The sequence below is a fragment of the Protopterus annectens genome, chromosome 13.part0, assembly GCF_019279795.1.
Source record: "Protopterus annectens isolate FY-2018-M chromosome 13.part0, PAN1.0, whole genome shotgun sequence".
Lineage (NCBI taxonomy): Eukaryota > Metazoa > Chordata > Ceratodontiformes > Protopteridae > Protopterus > Protopterus annectens.
The window spans coordinates 670,593,277-670,605,747 of record NC_056747.1 but is presented as its reverse complement, the minus strand read 5'-3'; the positions used below and the strand labels follow the sequence as shown (position 1 = coordinate 670,605,747).

General features: G+C 38.5%; 1 protein-coding gene across 1 annotated transcript in view; it reads left to right on the top strand.

The window, feature by feature from the left end:
* The window catches only part of TLCD2 (TLC domain containing 2), a 470,930-nt gene that overhangs the window by 223,479 nt on the left and 234,980 nt on the right, over positions 1 to 12,471 (top strand). The window lies entirely within an intron of this gene.

The following is a 12,471-nucleotide window of genomic DNA, read 5'->3' as shown; positions in this document are numbered from 1 at the left end:
CTACCTGTTCATTGAAATTTCTTTCTTGGAAGACACTCCTCCTGGTTGCCATTACTTCTGCCAAGAGAGTATCTGAGCTTCATGCCCTCTGCATTCGTCCTCCTTACTTAATCTTCCACAAAGACAGAGTTTCTCTAAGGACTAATCTGTCTTTCTTACCCAAAGTGGCATCGCAGATGAACTTAAATCAATCTATTGATCTTCCAGTTTTTTTCCCAAATTATTGTGATAGAGCGGAGCAAAAACTACATTATCTCGATGTTCACCACCAACTCAGATATTATTTGAACAGAACCAAACAAATTAGGAAGTCTGATCAACTGTTTTTATCCTATGCAGAGAACAGGAAAGGCCTTCCGGTATCCAAGGTAACCCTATCTAGGTGGCTGTCTTCTGTGATTACATGCATTTATCAACTCAGAGGTAAAGAGTTGACTTCTAGGCCAAAAGCCCATTCAACTAGAGCACTAGCTACATCTACAGCTTTTCAGGCTAGACTTCTAATAGACACTATTTGTGCAGCAGCCACATGGGCCTCTCCTCATACCTTTGTTTCGCATTACAAATTGGACTTGGCCTCCAGAAACAGAGCAAATTTTGGTTCCACCGTTCTCAAGAGTCTCTTCCATTGAGCCACCCAGGATAAAGGTGCTAGGGACGCGGTCCCATCCAGCAAGAATGAAGGCGAGATTGACAACTTAACATTGAGAAGTTATGTACCTACCATAACGTTCCATGTTAGTTGTCTCCTCTCGCCTTCTTTCTTGCATCCCGCCCACCATCCCCCTAGCCTGGTCAGACCGAGAAGATTGTTCCTCTTCCTCGAAGAGTCCTGATCCAATTTTTCCAGCTAATTAGCTTACTAGTGTCACTAGATCAGATTGGTCTTTTTCGAGGGATTATTTGCCCCTTCCTCCTCCTCTCCAGTTGGAGGAATATATTGCATAATTTTTCCTTAGCTACCAAACGAGATCTGGGTAGTTATCGCCTTGCATCATGGGATATAGGGTTGCCTCGAGCTGGTAAAATTAGCTCTCAAGCTTTAGTAAGTAGCCGAGTCGGCTCCGAACCCATCCAGCAAGAAAGAAGGCGAGAGAAGACAACTAACATGGAACGTTATGGTAGGTACATAACTTCTCATTTTCCTCACTGTAGTGCGATCTCGGAGTTGGTATATTTAATTTGCAGGGGATGTGGGGGGCGTAGGGGGGCTTTTCCCTCTGCAAGAATGTAAATACATTTTGTTTTGAAGTTTCAAAGTTTCAAAACTTTGATCTTATGGTCTCAACCATAAGAAATTTTAAGTTTTGGAACTTCAAGCTTTAAAAGTAGACCCCTGCATACTTGAGATTTATTTATTTATTTATTGACATTTGTTAACCGGGTTGGTCCAACTGGGCCAGGAGCCCATTTTCAGTGGACACCCAAGGAGAAAAGCTCCAATTACATACAGATTAAGTTTACATAATAGTTTAACATACATAAAAAGTACAGTGTACAATTTCAAAACAATCCATTAAATTGGAAAAACAAATTCAGATATTTCAAAAGAAAAAAATATATTTATATTATACTGGAGTGTGTATAAGATAGTAGAATTGTGTTAGGTATGGTCATGGCAAGTACAACTATGGAAGAGATATGGAAGAAATTTGTGATTTCCAGTTCATTCCAGTAACATTTTATGAGTTAATGATTTCAGTGAAACTGCTTACATGGCTGAAACGTTAAAATGTTTTACTTGTTATGATCTATTTAAAATGCAACATAATTGTGCCATATCAAGTGTATGTATGTATTCTAAATGTCTGTTTCAAAAATATGAATGTTTCGGTATGAAAAAGGAGAGATAACATATTGTGATATTCTTTAAATAGCATCTTTTCCATATCACAGTACCAAAATGTAAGTAATTCAATCTATATCATATCTAATTGCTGGAATGCTTACTGAAACACATCACAAACATTAATTCTCCAACTGCTGAACAAAACAAATGCCATCTTTCATTGCATAGCAAAGACAACACAGCAAATACAAATACTGGGCTGAACTGTTAAAATAGAAACCATCAAAACATGTTTTGTAGGGTGCAAACTTCACTGCACAATCCACATTATCTACTACTTGTGTATACTGCCTCCAAGGTTGTATAACCACAGAGCAAGGAAGAACACCTGTTAATAAATTTCTGTTACTGCAGTTACATATCAGTTGATCAGATAGCTCATTGGGGAATATTTATGTCATCTTGAAACATTGCTGGTGTGGTACTTGATGAAAGCTGGTCCTGAAGAAAAGAGTTAAATGAAGTATCTTATGGTCTTGTTTCCTGTAGTGCTGTTCTTGTTTATTAGAAGGTCTACTTGGTAATACCATATTTTGTGGCTGCCTCATTAGTTTATTAGAATCAGTAACTCTTATGTTACTGTGCAGTCTCGTTCCTTGAGTTTTGAACTGCAGGGTGAGTAATTTGTAAACCCTTTGCCTTTCATGTACAAAATGAATCCCTAGACTGCAGTGTAGTGTTGCATAAGTTGGACAGTGAAGGAGTCTGAAACAAAATTGTGAGGTGTATTAGGACCTGACTGACTGATGTGGGGAGCAGAGAAGTTTTGGAGATGTGTCAGTTTAGCAATGTAGACAACTGAATTTTTCAAACAGACTGGGGTGCTGGCTGATCGGGTGGAGAGTTTATGAAATGAACACACACTAGTAACAACTCTTCTAGCCTAGTGGGAGGGTGAGGATTTAAGCTGTCATGTTAATTTAATTAGCCCATTGGCACAGATACATGGTTTTCATTTGTGCTATGGGTGATTCAGGTTCAGGAATGGACATGGGCTGTGCAACAGCTGACAAGGGGGAAAGAAATACAGCATCCACTAGACAGCTGTCTCTTCCTTGGGAGTGAGGATGAGACTTGTTTACATACAGTGAATATAAAAAGTGTGCACACCCCTGTTAAAATGGCAGATTTTTGTGATATAAAAAAATTAGACCACAGTAAATCATTTCAAAACTTTTCCCACCTTTAATGTGACCTATAACCTGTATGATTCAATTGAAAAACAAACAAATCTGTTAGGGGAAAAATATAAAAAATAAAAAACATACAATAAGCTGGTTGCATAAGTGTGCACACCCTCAAACTAATACTTTGTTGAAGCACCTTTTGATTTAATTACAGCATTCAGTCTTCTTGGGTACACACCTGCCATCAATTAAAGATACTCTGATTAACCCCAAATAAAGTTCAGCTGTCCTAGTAGGATTTTCCTGACATTTACTCAGTTGCCTGTTACAGCAAAAGCCATAGTTAACAGAGAGCTTACAAAGCATCAAAGGGATCTCATTGTTGAAAGGTGTCAGAAAAGAGAAGGGTACAAAAAAGTTTCCATAGCATTGGATATACTTTGGAACACAGCGAAGACAGTCATCAAAAAGTGGAGAAATTATGGGACAACATAGCAAATGCAAAGAACTGAATGTCCCTCCAAAATTGATGAAAAGACAAGAAGAAAAATGGTCAGGGAGGCTCAAGAGACCTACAGCAACACTGAAGGAGCTGCAGGAATTTCTGGAAAGTACTGGTTGTGTACTCATGTGACAACAATCTCCCGTATTCTCCATATGTCTGGGCAGTGGTGTATCGTTGCAAGATGGAAACCTTTTCTTATACAGAAAAACATCCAGGCCCAGCTAAAATTTGCAAAACAATATATCGTCTCCCAAAAACATGTGGGAAAATGTGTTATGGTGTGATGAGACCAAGGCTAAACTTTTGGGCCACAATTCCAAAAGGTACATTTGGCGCAAAAACAACACTTTGTATCACCAAAATAACACCATCCCCACAGTGAAGCATGGGGGTGGCAGTATCATGCTTTGGGGTTGCTTTTCATCAGCTGGAACTGGGGCTTTAGTCAAGGTAGAGGGAATTATGAACACTTCCAAATACCAGTCACTTTTGGCCCAAAACCTTTAGGCATCTGCTAGAAAGCTGAAGATGAAGAGGAATTTCATCTTTCAACACAACAATGACCTCAAGCATACATCCAAAGCAACAAAAGAATGGATTCACCAGAAGAAAATTAAAGTTTTGGAATAGTCCAGCCAGGGCCTAGACCTAAATCCAATAGAAAATCTGTGGGGTGACCTGAAAAGGGCTGTGCACAAGCGATGCCCTTGCAATCTGACAGATTTGGAGTGCTTCTGCAAGGAAGAGTAGGCAAATATTGCCAAGTCAAGATGTGCCATGCTGATAGACTCCTACCCAAGAAGATTGAATGCTGTAATTAAATCAAAAGGTGCTTTAACAAAGTATTAGTTTAAGGGTGTGCACACTTATGCATCCAGCTTATTGTCCATTTTTTATTTTATATTCATCCCCTAACATATTTGTTTGTTTTTCAATTGAATTGTACAGGTTATAGGTCACATTAAAGGTGGGAAAAGTTTTGAAATGATTTATTGTGGTCTCATTTTTTTATATCACAAAAACCTGTCATTTTAACATGGGTGTGTACACTTTTTATATCCACTGTACGACTGCTGTCTGGCAGAACACTGGCCCAGTCTTGACATCAAGCTGGGAGAAGATGCAGTAGATTTTACTGTGTCTTTGCAAAGGGCCATTGTGAAATATGTCTAAACTAAGGGTTGTTCAAGGGGTTTCAGCATGTAGTGCAATTGATAGCTCGCTGAGTGAATGTGAATATATCCAACCCCCCCCCCCAGTAAAATAATGTGTCGGTTAGTATAGGATGATGTCATAATGGATTTAAAGGTGAGTCCATGTGTATGCAGGGTTCTTGGGAGTGTTTGCTGGGGACTTGTAGTGGAGACGAGAATGATTTCCCCAAGAATGTATATGAAGGATAGTGAGTATAGACATTAACTACATTTTTTATTAGTGTTTTTTTTTCACCCTCTTAACAGCTCTTTCCTGCTGTTCAGCCCAGTCACTGATATTTTTTTCTGTCATCTACATCTGATTGTACTTCTGAGTGCCCCCACACACACACACAACAGGTTGTGGCCTCTCTGACTTTAGTGAAACTGGTTTCACCGACAGTTCCTCATCTGACTTACTTAGTTACCTAAGGTCAACAGTGTGACTCAGCAAATGAAATGTATTTTACAATTTGCATTTTCATTATGTAATACTTAGTTAATAATCTTCACAGTTGACTTTACCTAAGACTTTTCAGTTAGTTAATTTAATAAAGTGAGGCAAGTACATCATCAAAATGCATTTGCTGCTTACAGTGTCGGACTTCAACAGATGACAGATACATTAATGGCATATTGCTGTTCAGCAAAGAAGTTGTAATACACAGAGTTATTCCCCACCCCATCAGGTTACTGGACCACATTCAGGTCACAAGACTGTGCAACACTGGAGCAGATTAATATTATCTGTTTCTTTTGCAGTGTACAGTGAAAGATCTCCCTGGTGTGCCCCAGGGTTATGTTGTGTTGAATGTCAATTCTGTTCCCAAGGCCTTATCGGCTACTTTTTCAGAATACCACTAAGCCTCCATTTGTGAGTTCACTGTGTCTTAGCTCTGTTTCATAATTCCATGGTAGGCTAAGCCAGGCATCCTACTAGGGATGTGAGGATTTAGAACTGAGCAGTGTTGTCAACGATTATTGTAACCTATACTGGCCACTACAGGAGAGCCTGGTTGCCAAAAATTCTGTATGCTCTATATGTGTGTGTGTGTGTGTGTGTGTGTGTGTGTGTGTGTGTGTGTGTGTGTGTGTGTGTGAAGAAAAAAAAAGAGTTTGAGGGTTATCATAAGTAGAGTTTAATCTAAATAATGTGAACCAGTGGGGGTGGTACTGTCACTAAGTACTCTGCAATCCTGTTTAGTGACTTCTTTAATGACATTGTAAAGGGGGTGCAAGAAAAGGTGTGCATAAATAGTAAAGTTTGGCACAGTGGATTGCCCTGAAGGAGGCATAAAGCAAATGTAACAAAGATAAACTGCTGGAGTGATTTTTCAAGTGTTTTTTTGTATTCCCATAGGACTTAGCCTCATGGCCCTCTGCCTGTACCTTGAAGGTCCATTCATTCCACAGGAATGAGAGCTGAGCTTTCCGGGGTTAGACGGGCATCCTCTGGCCCCAAATATTCCTGGGTTAGACAAGAGTCCTATTGCCCTAAGCATTTCACTGCAAGCTGCTGCTGAAAGAAGCATGCTTCTGCATGCTGACTCATCTTGTCTGTGCTTTTGCACAATGGCAGTGCATGCTGCATGGACCATTGCTCTTGCTAGATACCATCCAAGTGGAAAGGCAGAGCCATCTCCCTTTCTCAAGATGGATGAGCTGCAAGCAGCTACTCCCTCCCATCTCTCCCAGGTCATCTGCTGCAGACATCCAAACTGTTATTCATATCTAGGTCTCCTGTGCCATAATCAGGGCTTTATCCTTCTACTGAATGGAGCAGGCAGTACTTGATTTTTAATGTGTGAAGTGCATAGTTATGGTCAGAAAACAAGAAGGGTTGCATGACTGATTTAAATCATGGTACCCAAGTAATGTGCCAGGGATTTTAGAAAGGGTTTATAGAGGGGGGGGGGGGGGGTTTACAAAGGAGTTAATATTATTTTCTGTTTAATTTTATTCTAGAACTTCATCTTGTTTAGGTGTGTACCCATGGCAGTGGGTGGCAGTACCAAGAAAGGTATGTGAAGAGAAATTAAAAATCTGATGAGAAACAGTGATAGTAGGTGAAGATGTGAATGAGATCTTAATGTCTAGCACATATATGAGCTCAGATTTTTGTAACACTCAATGAGGCTTTCAGCAATATAACATTAAGATAATGCAGAATTGTAGTACCTGAACCTGTAACTAATACAGTAAAATAGTAAACATGTTCACATTGTCGATGTCTGTTAAGTAGAGAGGATGCATGATTCAGCAAAGGTGACAGTATTAATGATGTGTCATGTCATGAAGCTGGAATTGGGAAAGGTAAAGAGGATAACATGCAGTATAATTTTTTCACAAAAGACATTAAGGATGTGTGGATTACACTTTCAGTAGTAACTGCCCAGGCATGCATGTTGTCAGGGTGTAGTTCTAGATTATGTGGGAAAAATGAAGGTCATAGCAAAGCCAGTGATGGGAGTAGAAGCTGTGTAGTTTGCCGAAGCTGAGTGTACTGAGCTCACAAAGCTGGCCTCATGTTCCTTGTTTGTTGTTGCTTTTAACACTGCGTATCTTTAATTCAGGCAGCAAATTAAAATTGTTTAAGTGTGTGATGCACACAAACTCAGCAAAACAGCACATTGCTTTTTAGCAGTCACTTGTTTTAGTCCAGTAGAATTGAGCGAGTAATTCCTGACCCATTGAGCATTGAGGAAACACACAGCAGATGCTTCTTCTGCCTCCTGGCAACATCATCAGTCAAAGTCAGTATTCCTTTAGCCTTGCTTTGGTTAAAATTACTATATAGAAGTGTACAGTAATGAAAAAACTAAAAGGATTAAATGGCCTTTTATAAACACAGAGTCTATCTAGCTAGTTACAGATGTATACTAATATATTAAAATGTACAAGATTTATAGCTGTTTGTGACAAGAAATTATCCTAGCTCTTTGTGCATACTCTCTTTCCAGGTCGCTTGTCTCTGCTTTGCACTTCTGCAAAGATACTGATATTTCTCACAGTTACAATGTCTCTGACCTGACATATACCTCTCAACTGTCGAGATTTTTGCCTCATATTTTTGGTACATTTTTCATAAAATTGTGGTTTTCTAGCAGATCATTGGCAAATTATTGATGATTTAAGTCATAAAATAATTACAGACATTTGAGTTTCAGACTTCATATCCTTCAGAAAATTCATGCTATTGCAAAACCTTTTATTCTATCTACTTGCTAAACTTATAACAGCAATATTTAAAAATTGTCACTATTTTTGGGCCTTTGTCCAGATTTCTTGCTCTGAGGTTGAGAGGTATGAGGGTGCTATTTGTTGTGAGGCTTGGCATAGACCTGAAGGTAACAAAATTCTCCCTCCAACAAAATACTGTTGGCTTACACATGTACCTAGTATTTTATGGGTCAACATGGCTGCATTTGCTAGCTGCTGATGGACACTGCTAAAGTTTAAAATGTTTCTGGTACCAGATTATAGGCTGTGTTCAGTGGTAATTGTTACAGCTCTGTCCTATAACATTTTATGTGCACATTTAATTTCTCAAGAATTAATTTAGTGTTTATTGAATGTTAATCAGCCTTACATCGCTTTTTTCTCAGAACTGCTACCTTTTTATATATATTTTCAGCTGTTCTGATTTCTTTGTTTCCCTAGTTATTTTCTTATATCCAGATATTCTCAAGCTAAGACAAATAAAACTAGAACATTTTAGGCATAACTTGCATGAAATATTTAATTTTTGTATCATCCAAGAACATTATCACAGTCTTCCCTTGCATTGTGTAAAGTTCAGCAGTGGTTAAAGCAAGAAAGTAGGAGGATTAGGAGCTATATTTTACAGGACCGGCGTAGCCCTGCTCTTCCCCAAACAATGCATCTAAAAACTGATTTACCCTTTAACTTTAGAACAGTTAAGCACTCATGTAAAGTTTAGTGCAGCAGACTTCAGAAATAAATACTGCTGTGCTCTCTTTAAAAAGTACGAGTCCAACAACTAACATAGATATGCTGCCTCTCTCCATTTTAGTAATGTTTTTGTTTTTGACACGTGCTGCGACCATGTGGCGCAGTCTTCCCATTTTCTGTAGGCATTACGTAATATGTAGTAGATGGAATGACTTTTGTGAGATTTTGCAACATTATCTCTGCTTATCATATTTCACTACTGTCATCACTCCTCACATTTCATCGTTGGGCACAACTCCAAAATGTTTGCTTAAGAGATAATAGACCCTTTGAAGAGTTTACAGCAGCTGAACATCTTTCTGTAGCAGTAATTCTTCAGAATCTCTTGCAATAGGTCATGTTGTCTTTCGACATCCTACCTTTACTTTGCTGGGGGCGAGTGGCACATTGGATACCTTATTTAAAACCTGCCATGTTTACATTTTGTATTTAGCTTTGCAAATAAGCCTTTATGCCAATTCTTATTATTGCATCATAGTTGTGCGTATTTAGGATATTTATTTAACTCCATTAAGGAAACTGTGGCTGAGTTTAACTACATGCTGTGATGGAGAAGGGAGGCCTCACCTGGGCTGCCATTATATATTTCCAGCAGTACTAAGGAGGTCAGACTGGGACTTCTTGTTGTCTGTTTCATTTGTTAGAATTAAGGACTGTTGAGTGAAGCTGTATACCCCACTGTATATTCCAGTGGAGAAAATTAAGCCAGATAAGGCTGTCTATATACTCTTTTGGAGGAAATAAAGCCCAGTGAAGCTTTCATTATATTTCAGTGCTCCAGTGAGGAGGATGAGACCCCTAAGGGTTGTATGATATTCTACTGGAGGAAAACAAGACACATTAGAATTGTGTTCGTACTTCATTGAGGAAAATAAGTCCCTTGTGAGTCTGCTTGCAGGCACCATTGGAGGTGATGAAGCACGATTGAACCACCTGTGTTTAGAGTAGAGGCAGGTAAGACTGTTAAAAGGTGTTGTGAAGTACCTCTGAGTACTCCTTTGAAATAATTGAATATAATGCCCTCCCTTGGTATGTATCTGTTCAGACACATACAACAACTGGAATGCCCGCAGAAATACCATACTAAAAGCATCAAGGCCTAAACAGCATGTCTTACATGGACAGACTCAAAGCCCTCTCACTATACTCGATATCCTATAGATTGCTAAGAGGTGACCTGTGTCTAGCATACAAGGCATCCTCTGACCCAGTACTGATAGATTTACTGCACATCAGCAAGTGAAATAGAATCAGAAATATTTGATCTAGAGTTATAAACCTCTTTTGCAACATCAACAGAATCATTTGTAGGGACAAGTATATATCACAGAGGATACACCTGCTCTGGAACAGACTCGTAATCCATATAAACAAAATTCATCCCTGTCCATATTCAATTGCAACTTGTTTCTGTGGATGGGAAACAGAAACTATACCCCAGGACATTCCCCTATATTACTAACAGACAGAGGCAGCTCCTAAATGCTTTATCCCATGCATTTTTTCCCTCAAATTAGACCCCAGTTATACTCATTAGGGGTAATGTATAATTATTGACCATGGGATGGGTAAGTCCAATCTCTAACCAAATGGAATAGGTTAATTTGAGCAAAAAAGGAAAATTGACTGGGCTTAAAATGGCACTCAAGTGCCATCATGTCTCTTTATGTAGTCCAGGGAAATGTGCCTGAGGTCATTTACTTATTATAGTTTCTTGTGTCATTCAAAGGGGGCTCCAATGTAAGTCAGACTGAGAAAAGATGACTGAGAGTCCTAACTGCTTTGCCAAGGATGTCCTGCACCTGTCCCCTCCAAGGCTTTATTTTATTGGCAAAGACCTCGTCCATCCCCATGGTGTTTTTTTTAGGCAGTGTCAATCTTCAAATGCTTCTAATAAGTCTATATCATATCATCGAATGACCTATTCAGCCAATGCCTCTTCTTCAAACTGTATTTGTTGAAATCTCTATCCATCAATCATTTTAGCGAATTTTTTCCAGGGGAAAAAAAAACGATGGGCTATCACTGGGAATTTGCCCTTTTCCCCACTGTTGAGTGATCTTGGAGTTGGTATATTTAATGGTATGTATAAAAATTTGAACTGCCACAGTAGAAGGAAATTTCTTTATTGCAAGGACAAAGTGAGCACTTTCACGACCTTCCAGTTCACTTCATCAGACTTAATAAAACATCCCATGCCTTTCTTAATATATATACTTTCAAAGTGACCAATCAGGTAAGACAAACAATTAAATATTTATTATTTATTTATATCAGACTCAATTAATTTAAAAATAGTAGAAAAAAAATAAATAGACATAAAATTGTTAAAAACAGTATGCAATTTCAAATGTGAATGCCTATAGAACAAGCAATTAAATATTTATATTAGACTCAATTAATTTAAAAATAGTAGAAAAAAACATAGACATAAACTGTTAAAACAGTATGCAAGTTGCATACTGTTTTAAATAGTTTTATGTCTATTTATGTTTTTTTTTTTCTATTTTTAAATTAATTGAGTCTGATATAAATATTTAATTGTTTGTCTTAACTGATTGGTCACTTTGAAAGTATATATATCAAGGAAGGCATGGGGTGTTTTATTATGTCTGATTAAGCGACCTGGAAGGTCGTGAAAGTGCTCACTTTGTCCTTGCAATAAAGAATTTTCCTTCTACTGTGGCAGTTCGACTTTTTATACATATTATTGGCTCTGAGGTGAAGACGGAGCTGTTCATCTGGTACCAGTGTTTTTGTCTTTCTCAGTTGGTATATTTAGTTGGGGAGGGGTGTAGCCCTCCACCTGAGGGTGTTTTAAATGTTGTGATTTTTGTGATGATCGGTAGTTGGCCTAGTGGTTATTTTCCCTGAGAACAAATTCTCTAAAATGATCATTTGATGGATAGAGGTTTTGACAAAGAGGTTTTGACAAATAAAGTTTGAAGAGACATTGGCTGACTAGGTCATTCGATGTGATATAAACCCCTCCTGACATAATAAAACAGAATTCGTATAACATAAAGGTACTACTGCACAGTGCTAGGAGCCTTAACAAAAACTCCATTCTACTAAAACTGAGTGATAACCTGAATGTATTCAATATCCCCTTCAAACCTGATGACCTATTAGCGTATGTGAAATCCTGTACCAGCAAATTCTCAACTCATGTAATTAGCCACGTAGATGCATCTGTCCCCCTCCAAAATAAATATAAATTCCAATTTTAGAAATAACCCCCAATGGTGGAACCCAAATATAAACAGGACGCACAATAAAAGAAAAAAGCTCATTACACATAAAAAAATAAATTCAACTCTCTAGCTGCTAAAAACATTCTTGCTAAATTTAGCAAGGTACTCTGGACTCTGATCAAATCACCCAAAGCTAGACATGCTGTACAAACTGCCACCTAGGCGAAAGGCAACCACAAAACCTTCAACTGTTTTAGAAACCTCAGTAACAGTGCTTATCACTGTGCAGAGCTAATAGTAAGTGATGTCACATACTCAGACCCATAGGGTATAGCCATTCTACTAGTGAACAAATTTAGCTGTAACTTCACCCCTCCACATTACCAGATCAACCCCCCCCCCCCTGAAATCTGCCAAGAATGAGTCTTCAAAGCACTATCTAAAGCAAGAAACACTGCTTCTGTGGGGCTGAATAACATACCTAACATACCAGGATACCTACTGACCAGCTTGAAACCGGACCTGTCAAACCACTTACAGACACTATATTCAAACAAGCTTTGTGCCAAACAAATGGAGTACAGCAACAGCCACCCCTGTATAAAACTGAGGTGTCAACAGACCTAGGTAA